Genomic DNA, 13,854 nt, shown 5'->3' on the forward strand with positions numbered 1-13,854 from the left:
TCTACCTTAAGAAAATTTATCATTTGCTTACGATGCGATGTAATATTGATAGTGTTAGCATTTTCATTAATGTGAGCACGCTCAATATCTAAAAATTTGGAGGAAATAGATAAAATTTCACTTCTATTGGCTTGAACTAGTTCTTATGGAAATGCACGACTCTTAGATCTCCTAAATATCATCCCAATTTTTTTGGAGGACATAGATAAAATATCACTTCTATTTGCTTGAACTAGTTCCTATGGTAAAGCATGACTCTCAGATCTCCTAAATATTGCACCTATCCATATTAGATAGTTCTTCATTATAAATTTGGGAAAGAGACCAATGGGAAAGGCCAAACCTTGTACTCATACCAACAAGATGAATGACATCAAAACTGATTGTTTTTGGAGTTCTAAAAGTAGAATTCTAGTGGTATTATATTCATGACTTATGGATTGAATTTCTTTTGGACAACTCAAAACTATAAATTGCTCATGGCATTATACCCCAATCCAAGTCCCTAAATTTTTGTAATAAAGCGCAAGTATGATATGCTAAACCTATATTGAAAACACCAAAATTTAACAAAATCACTAAAACAACACGCTTATAAACAATCAGAAATAAATTTAACATAGGAATGCAGGAATTCAAGGTTATGGTCATCCCGCATTTCGAAAAGTTTTTTGTACACAAAAAAAAATTGTGTCCCCTGAGGACCCAACTCCCAAATTAATAGTTGATTATTGCAAATGTTCCCCATAGTAAAATGATCCTTCTTGCCACAAATTCCACCACCCAAATTCCTTAGATTCTCTAGGAACTTTCATGAGATCATAGATGGAAAGGTTGGGTTGAGTGCTAGTGTCAAAACAATCCAAAGAGATATGACAAGAGAGGATTAACATGTAGTCATCTCCTTGATCACATAAGAGAACACTAAAATAAAAAGACTAATCTAGAGAATAAATGAATTAGAGTAACTACCAATTATAACCAACATACTTACCAAACTACCAAGTTCATGGGTAAACTAGCATCAGTACACTGGTGCTCGAACATCACCTGACCCTCTATCCCACCATGAATGTACTAGAGAAAAAAACCATTGTGAATCTACTAGAGCAAACAATGACATTCAATAGCCATGAACAAAGGATGTTTTCACTTGAAGAGTATGGTCTTAGGTGTCATTGGGCCATCCTTCCAAAGAATATACATATTCATAATTAACTATTGATTCATATTGGTGTTAATTGAGCTTGATTTCCACTTAATCCAAGACTGAGGGGATGACTATAAGGTCTTGAACAATATTTTTAACTTGAATGCTATGGGTGAGCTCTATTTATTCCTTGGGACATGGGTTTTCTTCCTCATTCAATTCCCTCTCAATATGGAAGAAGGATACTCTAACAAAGGAGATAAGTTCCTCCTTGATTATGGAGATGATGGTTCTGCCCGACCCCACTCCTACCAACCCTTACATTATGGAATTATTACTAAAACAAAGTATCAAATTATTTCTATGGATTTCACCAATATATCCAATATTTTTATGACATATTTTGACAAGTCATGATAAAAAACATGAGCTTGAGTAATCAATGAGAAGAAAGAACTTCACTCAAAATAACATAAGGGATACTGCAATTTTGATCAATACACTCAAAAATTAAAATCTACATATTTTAAACTTCCCCCAACCTCTCACTTAACATTAGATAACCCTAAATGAAATTCTCTAATTATGACTCGAAACAACCTAATACATCCTCTACATTCATAGATTCCATGGTTAAAAATAACATACATATTCTATAGAAGCCCATCCTTTAAACCATACTTATATCCCAAATCTCAAATGCTTGCTATACTCGAAAATTGTTTGTGAAAAAGGTGATTGCTTAAAACCTCAATTTGGCACATCATTCCCAATACGAGCTCATGGATAGAACAACAAAGAGAAAATCCAATACATGCTCTTTTCTCGAGGTCAAGTTGGTGACCTAATGCTAAATATTCCAAACACACATTTTTGGTTCGACTATTCAACAACACTTGGGACCTATCATGTTAGTTGTAGGTATAGCTCCAAATTTGGGTGCCCCTTGGAAGCACATAACAATATGACCTCATAAGCACAATTTATTTCTTATTACTATTTAATATAATCCACATCTTGATCGTAAATCTATAATAGAGTTTTCTTTTTCATTGAAGGTGCAAATTGCCAATAAGTATCCGTTGGTATAGGTTGAGAAAAGTGGGTTATGAGATTCAACCTCTGTGCTATGCATACTTCTGATGACTTGACATTGCAACCTAAAGTTTCCAAGGCATTGGAATCTTTACATTTCACTAGTAACAATATGAATTTTTTTTGAAGGGAGATAATTGAATTCCTGAATGAACTTTCAGACATGACTCAATTCTTATTCCTAAACTATAATGCAAGATAGAAGTCTCCCAATCCTTCTTCATAGTTCTTTTTCCTCGGACTTTAATATAAGGCAACAAGATCCTAGAACCTTTTTTGTATTGTGTACTCCAAAGAAATGAAAGGTAACCAGTTTTATGTGGAATAATAAATATTTTCAAGTTCATGTAAATCCATTTTCAGCTGCACCATACGACATGTATATATAAATGTATAGAATGAAGAGCTTAATAGAGAAATGAAAGGTACCTAGTATTATATGGAAAAATAAAATATTTTCAAGTTCATGTAAATCCATATTTAGCTACACTATATGACATGTATATATAAAAGTATAGAATGAAGAGTTTAATATGTCAAATATATTAAGTAAAAAACACAATGAAACCAAACTTTATGTTTTGCTTATCTATCTTAGTTGACATGTTTCATGTCAACTAGTCAAACTATTTTCTAGTTAGAGTTATTAGTCCCTACCTAGTGCAAGGACTATAACGATCGTTTACCACTTAGTAATTTAGGGATGATCATTATTTAAACCAAAGTTTCAATAAATATTGATTAATAATAAACTTTAAATACTACTTATTTGAGATATTATTGGATGAAGAAATTTGGAGCCTTATTGCAGCCTTATTGCACCGCTACCTTTGGTAATGTAAATGGTGTCTCTTTAACAAAAGTTTTTCATGAAAAGGTTTTGTGCTTTTAACCAAAGTTTGATATTAACATTTCTTACCATTGAACTAATGCTTGAATTACTTCTATCATTAGTCTTCTAATATTAGATGTTATATAAGTTCGGAACTACATACATATACATTCACATATGATCTCAACATTAGGCTTGATGCATGAACCTCCATTTCCTTCAAAGCACAACTCAACCGCCATGTCTCTACATTGGATTGACAACACAACTCTAATACCACCATCTCCACTGCCTTCATAATTATACCTCATCTCCACTACCTTGACAATTTTGCCTTATTTTCCTCATAATCTAAGGCAATCAATTATAGACTAATGACCACCACCCCAGTGATCTAGAAACACAAGAACCAAACCAAGCACATATTTCTTTCACATAGATGGACTAACGAGACAACCTACTGGATAGTTGGAGTAGAAACCACATAACTGGAGTAGCAAGAAAACTTACTGGGGAAACCATATCCTCTAAGTTACTGTAAGTTATTATAATAGAATTATAGGCACCTTTCTATCAAAAGTTTTGTATATAAAAGTTGAATCCTCTATCATTGTTTCTCTATTAAAAGAATTAGGATGTCCTTACCCTCTATATTGTCATAGCTAATAATGATCAGGAGACTCAATTTGAATATTGACAGTGTTATCACTCAGAATTTTCTCAAGGTTAAAGAAAGAAATTTCCAAGGTAACCACAAACCAATCTTTTAGGCTTAGGCTCTAGCCAACCTAAGTCCAGAGAGGGCTCTCTCTTTATAATTTAACTTTGTTTTGGGTGGGATTTTAGGCTAGTTATTAATGTTCAAGGTTGTTTGTTTTGATTGGGTGGTGGAATTAAGAAGTCAGATGGGAATAGAAAATATTTAGGCCATTCGGCTATGGAGTCAATCAAGAAAAGCTTAATTGGATTGGATTTATCACTGAGGTAAGAGTTCACAGGGCAGGCTAACACAACAAGAATAAATCTGAAGGTTTCAATGAATGGAAAGTCCTAACCAGGTCCAAGGGCAATGAACAATACTTAACCGGGATTGGAATGAAGAAAGCAAGGATGGCCAGTAGCAAAGGGCAATGAAGAATCCTGTACTATGGGCCAAATGGGGGATAAACTACGGAAGTAAGGGGGCAATTAGGAATCCCCAGACCAAGGTAGTTTAGTAGAAAACATAAATAAAGCAAATAGTTAAAACAGAGAGCACTTAAGCTAATTCTGATGATACCATTCCTTGTTTGCTTTTAAGATTTTATAAGAAACACATATGAATATTTCATAACATAAAGGGAAAACGATATTTAAACATGAGAAAATGATACTTATTTGTTCCAGTTATGCACAAGAATCGAGTGAAATGTCCTCAGCTTTATTTCATAATCCAGTAAACCAGTCCATCTTGAGTACAATAGCTCCTTAGCTTAAAACAAAATGTCTCCAAAAATTCTTTTTAATCCACCCAAAATACTTTAAATGAAGAAGTATTTATACAAATTCTAAACTGAAATATCTTGAAGAAATATCAAGATTGGTTTTACAAATATCTCAAACTATTTTACATTAATAGAACTTAAATAAAGGACATTCAAAACTAATGAATCTATTTGGCACTATTTTTATGGATATATGGTGACAAAGAAGAGAAATTCGAATTTGATAGCAACTCTTAATTGATGATGAGGCATCCCAGTCACTAACTGCATCCTTTCTTTGTGCATTTTGCTCTAGCGATTCTGCAATATTAGGGTCCAATGATACGCTTGTATATCTCAATCCGAGATAGATATGTAAAAAGTGAAATAGGTTATTGTAGATAAGAATTTTTTTAGATAAACCTCTCTTAGTTTCCCAAAATTCATCTCGAGCTGTTCACAATATTCTCCGCAAAACGATGTCTAAAACAGGACTTTGCACAAACGGAAAAATAGGTTGTGAAGACATGCACTTATATCACTTTTGGTAATATCTGTGTACAAAGTGAGATGGGTGTTTGTAGATTGGCCTGTTAAGAACAAAAACCTCCTCCAGTTTCTCAAAATACTTCTTGGATTGGCCACAATAGTTTCTGCAAAACTATGAATTAAACAGAAAATTTCTGAAGAATGTACCATTTTTGCTTAGATTTCATCTTTTAACCTCAAATTTCTTTTAACTGTTTTTCACTTTTACTTTGGATAAAATTCATTGTTGATGGTGAAAGTGTTTTTATCTTTGTTTAACCCTTACTGCATCCAAGTTTACTTTTACTTTTTTACTTTTACCGTTCTGTTTTTTCATCTGTCTTCACTTTGACATGAATATGTACGTTATGCTTTGTAACTGTCTGCCCTGCTGTTTATCTTCATGCTAGCTTATTTACTTGACTTGGTCTTCAATCTGATACTCTTTAACCCTGATACACTTTGAATATTCTTTATTGTGTCCTTTTACCTTCAATGTATATTTTAGATTTTTACTGTCTTTTTCAATAGTAAATCCTTTTAGTTTTATGTATATCAGCATCAGGTAGTGGATATAGGTTAAGTACATGCATATTTTGTTCACTTTTCTTGTAACTGTATTCTTTGTCTGGTTGCTCTGTTTTGACCGTCAATGCTTTGTGTAGTTGTCTTCTTTTCTGTTTCCTTGTACAATTGTGTTCATCCTCCGAGCACAAGTTCTGAATGAGGTTTGTTGTTGATTCTTGGAATAAACCAGTTTTGTGACTAGTATCAGAATTTTTTATCCAAGCTCTAATCTTAGTTTGATAACCTGAAAAAATTCAATATTATTTAAGAGAACATAAGTCTTCATGAAGGGCGCTTGATGGCTCTCTGGCATAGGGATGACTGGGAAAGGGGTCGCAATGGAGTTTTGACTGAAAACAAATGGTGAAATCATGTTGTAGAGGTTCAGGGAGGCACTGGAAGGTTTCATAGGTTTACACAGTCAAACGGGCGAAAGCCATAAAAACACGGGATGGCATTTCCTTGTGAAATTTCAAGAACACCGTCGACTAGTAGCCTAATCCATTGGGCCAATCCCACACATGTGTATGCTCTGTTGTATAATCTTTGTGACTGAAAATATTGAACTGAAATTGTAGCCTTTTCTGTAAACTGAAATTTGATCTAACATAAAGTTGCTGCTGAAAACTGAATTTATTCAAACTGAAATCCTACCTACTTACTCTAATCATCTTTCTGACTGTTGGTTAGGTAAAATGAAACAACCAATGCAACCACTCAAGCATCATATACATTGGTGACTTTTGTTGCTTGTGCTTGTTGGTGGTTAAAATTGAGATCTTGAAATCAAATATAACTTTGTTAACCTTTGAGAAGATAAGGAAATTCCTGATTTCCTTTGTTGACTCTAGAAACTGTACAAAAGGATCTTGTAAAATATATACACTATTCTTGAACTGATTCAAACAATTGTACATCTGTTGTGTATGGCCTGCATGCCATGAAATTGAAATAATACCTTCATCTTTATCACCCTGCATGTTTTCAAATGAGCTTTGTGATGATGTTTCTTCTGAAAATGGCAAGAAAACTAGTTGCCTAGCCAAGTCTGTATCAATACCTTTTTCAAAGTCATAGTTAGCTAATGGAGAAGTGCTTTGGCTACAAATGCCATCCAACACATCAACTATTGGATCATGAAAGACTTGGAAAGAACTGCATGATTTTCTAAAAACTTCTCATCCTTTTTAACAGATAGATTATGCAAATTTCCTTTCAAAAATTGAACTGCTTCAGAACAGAATTTTAGGGAATCATCTTTGATCATTTGACCATATGTTCTAGCTTCCAAGTCTTCTTTTGCAATTTGACGTTCAATGGTATTTTGGGGCTGCAAATCTAGATATGAGAAGTCTTGAACAAGGATTTTATTGCCTTCTAGATGGTTAATATCAAAACTTGTTGACATTTGATTTCTGATTGCATGAAAGTTATCTCTGATAAACTAAAACGAAGCAAAACATAACGGTAAAGTTCCTTCATTGATTTTAAAATTTTCTACACTTTCCTCCTCATTTTCATAGCTGAAATGAACAAGATGATCACTATTTTCAAGCTGCTAAACTTGAACTTCCTTATTCCTCAAATTAACTTCTGATTCCTCTGCAAGGTTAATTTGGATTTTAGGAACATAATCATTATTATAGTGATCAATCTTAGGCACATCATCATGTGAAGTAATGTCACCAAATGTACATATTAGATCAGTAGATTGCCTCTCCATATATGGTTCTATAACTCTATCTTCAAATTTATGGTAGTTGGAATTAATAGGAATTTGTTCATGGCTGTCAACCTCTTCTTTTTGTGAAACAAATGTGTCATGGTGATTTTGAACAAAAAGTTCATATTTCATGGTGATCTTCTATATCCTCTCCTCTACTGTTTTTAACAATATGTCTAGTTTAACATCTGCTTCTGCTTTCAACTTTTCTCTTCTAACATCTACTGCCATGTTCTGCATCTGTTCCAGTGTTGAGGGTCTTCTTTCTCTAAGCTGAAATTCTAGATCTAGATCAAATGTTCTTAGGTAATGCAAAAGAGATGAACTAGGGGGAGGTCTTATATTTGATGGCATTGAATAATAGATTTGATTAAATTTGTCTGAAAATTGTTGTGTTGCTTTATCTGGATGTCTTTTTAATTGATTATATTGTTCTATGATCACAAACAGATTAACTTTTATTATCCATTTATCAAGGAAGAATTTGAGAAACTGTTGGAGATTTGAGATGCTTGCCTCAGGCAGGGTTTTGAACCAACTCTTGACTTTGTCTTGCAAAGAAAGAGCAAAAAGCCTAATACTGACATCCTCTTCATCTACTTCAAATAAGTTAAGATAATTCTCAAAAGCTTGAATATGTTTCTGAGCAGTGATACCATTCTCTCCATCAAACCTAGGGAGGTTCTTGTGATAATCGTTAGGGAAAGCATGGAGTGTAGCAGGTAACATGAGGGGCTTATATCTATCAGGAACTTTACAAGGTATAGGAACATGTACAGGGATTGTATGATTAGTGTTGTTTGTTTCATATTCTTTGATTGGAATGTGATCCCCATTAGATTCAGAAGACTGATGTTCAAATGTGTAAGGAGACTTTGTATCTACAACTTTTAAAGGGAAATAATAAAAAATTAATCTAAAATCTTCTCTAAAATACAATATACATTGGAAAACTTTATCAATGAGAAAGAACATAATGTCATGGATAACAATCCAAGTTAAAAGCCTGATATTTTCATACAGTTCCCTCAGGTTCATTCTTCCATTGGAGTCTTGATTTTGGAATTGATTTGGAGTCGCCAGGTGGATGATTTTAACCTTTGTGTGTCTGATCACTATCTACCATCATAGATCAGATCTAAACCCGTAAAAAAATTCTGAAGAAAATGTTAGTTCTCCCTAGTATGCTCACCACTATGTTATCATTCAAAATTTTATCAAGGTTAAATAAAGAAATTTTTGAGGTAACCACAAACAATTTTTTTAGGCTTAGGCTCTAGCCAACCTAAGTCGAGAGAGGGCTCTCTCTTTATAATTTAACTTTGTTTTGGGTGGGATTTTAGGGTAGTTATTAATGTTCAAGGTTGTTTGTTTTGATTGGGTGGTGGAATTAAGAAGTTAGATGGGAAGAACAAATATTTAGGCCACTGGGCTATGGAGTCAATCAAGAAAAGCTTAACTGGATTTGATTTATCACTGAGGTAAGAGTTCACAAGGTAGGCTAACACAGCAAGAATAAATCTTAAGGTTTCAATGAATGGAAAGTCCTAACCAGGGCCAAGGGCAATGAAGAATCCTTAACCGAGATTGGAATGAAGAAAGGAAGGATGGCCAGTAGCAAAGGGAAATGAAGAATCCTGTACTATGGGCCAAATGGGGGATAAACTACGGAAGTAAGGGGGAAATTAAGAATCCCCAGACCACGGTAGTTTAGTAGAAAACATAAATAAAGCAAACAGTTAAAACAGAGAGCACTTAAGCTAATTCTGATGATACCATTCCTTATTTGCTTTTAAGATTTTATAAGAAACACATATGAATATTTCATAACATAAAGAGACAACGAGATTTAAACATGAGAAAATGATACTTATTTGTTCCAGTTATGCACAAGAATCGAGTGAAATGTCCTCAGCTTTATTTCATAATCCAATAAACCAGTCCAGTCTTGAGTACAATAGCTCCTTAGCTTAAAACAAAATTTCTCCAGAAATTCCTTTTAATCCACCCAAAATACTTCAAATGAAGAAGTATTTATACAAATTCTAAACTGAAATATCTTGAAGAAATATCAAGATTGGTTTTGCAAATATCTCAAACTGTTTTACATTAATAGAACTTAAATAAAGGACATTCAAAACTAATGAACCTATTTGGAACTATTTTTATGGATTTATGGTGACAAAGAAGAGAAATTCGAATTTGATAGCAACTCTTAATTGATGATGAAGCATCCCAGTCACTAACTGCATCCTTTCTTTGTGCAATCCGCTCCAGCAATTCTGCAATATTAGGGTCCAATTATACGCTTTTATATCTCAATACGAGATAGATATGTAAAAATTGAAAGAGGTTATTGTATATAAGAATGTTTTTGAGATAAACCTCTCTCATTTTCCAAAAATTCATCTCCATCTGTTCACAATATTCTCTACAAAAAGATGTCAAAAACATGACTTTGCACAAATGGAAAAATAGGCTGTGAAGACATGCACTTATCTCACTTATGGTAATGCCTATGTACAAAGTGAGATAGGTTTTTGTATATTAGCCTGTTAGGAACAAAAACCTCCTCCAGTTTCTCAAAATACTTCTTGTATTGGTCACAATAGTTTCGGAAAAACTATGACTTAAACAGGAAATTTCTGAAGGATGTACCAGTTATGCTCTAATTTCATCTTTTAACCTCAAATTTCTTTTAACTGTTTTTCACTTTTACTTTGGATAAACTTCATTGTTTCTAGTGAAAGTGTTTTTATCTCTGTTTAACCCTTACTGCATCCAAGTTTACTTTTACTATTTTACTTTTACCGTTTTGTTTTTTCATCTGTCTTCACTTTGACATGAATCTGTATGCTATGCTTTGTAACTGTTTGCCCTACTGTTTATCTTCATGCTGGCTGATTTACTTGACTTGGTCTTCAATCTGATACTCTTTAACCTTGATACACTTTGACTGTTCTTCACTGTGTCCTTTTACCTTCACTGTATATTTTAGATTTTTATTGTCTATTTCAATAGTAAATCCTTTTCTTTTTGTGTATATCAACATCACGTAGTGGATATAGGTTAAGTACCTGCATATTTTTTTCACTTGTCTTGTAACTGTATTCTTTGTCTGGTTGCTTTGTTCTGACTGTCAATACTCTGTGTAGTTGTCTTCTTTTATGTTTCCTTGTACAATTGTGTTCATCCTCTAAGCACAAGTTTTGAATGAGGTTTTCTGTTGATTCTTGGAATAAACCAGTTCTGTGACTAGTATCAGAACTGTTTATCCAAGCTCTGATCTTAGTTTGATAACCTGAAAAAATTCAAAATTGTTTAAGAGAATACAGGTCTTCGTGAAGGTCGCTTGATGGCTCTCTGACACAGGGATGATTAGGAAAGGGGTCACAATGGAGTTTTGATTGAAAACAGATGGTGAAATCATGTTGCAGAGGTTTAGGGAGGTGCTGGAAGGTTTCATAGGCTTACACAATCAAACCAGTGAAAGCCATAAAAACATAGGTTTTCATGTTATAAGGTTTAACAGGAAGAATTTTGAAATATGGCGCGAAAGTCAATTAAATGAACGGACGGGCGGTTTATCGAAATGGTGGGGAAGCGATATTGAAAGGGCCATCGCACCGCTTATGAGCCATGGGTAGTTTTGAGGGGAGGCCGCCCGATTCCATTCATCGGGCACCACGTAGTGGCAGGGTGAAAAATGAAACTGCTCACATCAGACGAGTAACGTTCGGCATCGGAGGCCGCCCGATATGAGTGTCAGCCATCGGATCTGAAGGGGTCAGATCGTACGGTGATTGGGGATTTGATTTGATCGGGGAGTTAATGGAGGGGGGCGACGGGATAGCAACTGCGGTTTAAGGAAACTTAATGACGTCGGGGATGATTTCATTGGTGGAACAGGTTATTAATTAATCACTGTTTAATTAATTAACCCCTTTTTGTTTGGTGGAGGGTTATGGCTCTTAACTAGTCGCTGATCAGCTAATTAATCCATTTAATTAATTTACTAAGTAAGGTTTATATTTCAAACCTCAGGCGAGATATTATCATATGGGATTTAATAAATATACGGGAAAGGGGTTTATTTTAGGGAGTTAAATAAATATAGTGAATATTAAAGTTAATATGAAATGAAAGGGGAAAAGTGGGTTTTTGCGCTAAGTATAATGTGTTGAACATTTATTTACACAATTCGTACCTACACATTATAACTTAGGCTAAATGCCTTTTTGTGGGTTTTTTGTGGAAAAAAGGGGTTTTATGTAGGGTTAATTATTTTCCCTAGGCAAATGGTGATTTCACCTTAGGAAAAGGGATTTTTAGATGAAATGAATGAATTATGAAGGGGGTGAATGTTGGTAAGGGGGTTTTAGTACTTGGATCCTATAAGTTATTGGGCTGAGGGTCTAGTCCCTCCAGAAGTCAGAGAAATGCTCTAAGCCCCTTTAACTTAAGGTTTTAGGTACTTTTGTCTTGTGGGAAATTAGTAAATTGAGGGTGAAATGAATGGGGAAATTAACTATTTGACTTTTTGTAACTACTCAATTATCATCCATGCTTTAGTAACTTGATGATGAAGCATATGATATGATTTTTAACTAACCATTCATCATAATTCTGCAACCATTCAACTACTTACCCATCTACTCATCTTACCATTTTTTCTACTCTTTATTACGGTGCACTTAAGCTAGCAAACCCTTATCAAAACTTTTTCATTTCTTTTACAAAAGTAATCTATCTAAGTCTATCCTTATTACATCCAAGGGCTCAGATTAAACAGTTGAGCTCCTTTTATTTATTCTACCTAATCTAATTATCTGCCAAGATTAAACAATTTGGTCAGATTTTAATTCTCTATTTATCAACATGAAATTTAAAACATGAACTAGCCAAGTTTAAACACTTTGACTATCATGGATTGTGGCATAAAGTACAAGCTGCACATAATATTTTATTTTACATCCAAGGTAACTAGGAGTGGCACTTGGATTTGCTCACTTTCATGGTCTTTTTCTTGGGGTTCATTTTTTCATTTTTTCTGACCTTTTTTATTCTTTTTGCCATTTGATTTTTCTTTTAGGATGTACCCTCTTTACATTCTTTTATTTTTTTGATTTTTTGAATATGGAAAACATTTGCATAAAGCGAAGGTATGTACATATTGCAGGTTTAAATCTCATCCATTCAAAAGTTATGACGCCTATTGATAGAGGAACCTAACAGACAATACATCGAACATAACCCATCAACCAAAGTAATAGTTTAAACTTGGTCCTTGGTGGTATCTTGAATCGATCGTGTCTTACCATCAAACCTTGAATTTATCTTGACAATTAGGTAAATCGAAAACACCTTTGGATTCTGAAGATTTTGTTACTACACCTGTCCACGCAAGCATAACTGACAAAGATATGAAGTGAAATCCAATTGTTTATTGTGGCATGTCACTTTCACCAGGTGACATCCTACTGACGTATTAGAGTGATACAAAAATAGAGGCTAGGAACTGTGATAGCAAAGTGGTGATTGAATAATCTAGAGTTCACTTGGTCTATCTGTGAAGCATAGGGACCAATGTATCTCTCTCCACATGCATTCAAGTAGGGTAGCCACCTTTAAACCACGATCCCTGCTCCACCTCTATCTAGGGATTATTACACCTTTGTCAGGATTCTACTTTTGGTACCAACCTTAAAGCAGGGGGGTACAAATAAGGGTATTTATACTGCACCGCCTAAGGAAAGATTCTTTACCACGCCTACAAGCACTTACTTATTTGGTGGCCCCTTAACTAAATAAGTGATACATAGTAGCTAGTACCTACCACCTAGTTTAAATATAGCTAAGTAAAGATATTGAATTCAAGTTAGTGTTAAGGTTTAGAATCCAATAAGTTTAGGATTTACTGATTGGTAAATTGAGGAATTTTGTTAATTGTAAGTCTACATTGTGGCAATGGAGAACCCTATCCTACCCAACAACAATAATAATGTCTTATTGTAGTGATAATGTTTTTATTGAGAAGTTTGTTTAGAAGGCTTTACATTTTCTATGTAAAGTATAAATAGATATATTTTAAAGGGTAGTTGTTCTCACCAAATATATTTGTGAAAGATGGGTAGACTATGTTCCTTTAAAAAAATATAAAAACTAAAAATGGAGTTTCTGTTAAACTCCCTCTCCCAACGACCGTTAATTTCTCGAAACCAACTACAATCATTTCCTTAAATTATGGAAATCAACTGCAGTTAATTAATTTCTTGTTGGGAGCTTCTAGAGTGGTCCATTACTCCCTCTGCAGTTCTCTACCATGATTTGTGGAACAATTGACACATAGCCAACAGAATCTTGATGGAAGCTTGGCTATAAATACTTCTGTTTGGTCCCCAAACTCACAACTTAATCTCCTTTAGCCTTACACCATCAAATCTGAGTGTGGAGAGCTTGGAAGTGCCAAATAGGATTTGGGAATGATCTTCTATCT

The sequence above is a fragment of the Pinus tabuliformis genome, chromosome 4_2, assembly GCF_031772625.1.
Source record: "Pinus tabuliformis cultivar Carrire ecotype Pingquan chromosome 4_2, CPIR1, whole genome shotgun sequence".
In the NCBI taxonomy this organism is placed as follows: domain Eukaryota; kingdom Viridiplantae; phylum Streptophyta; class Pinopsida; order Pinales; family Pinaceae; genus Pinus; species Pinus tabuliformis.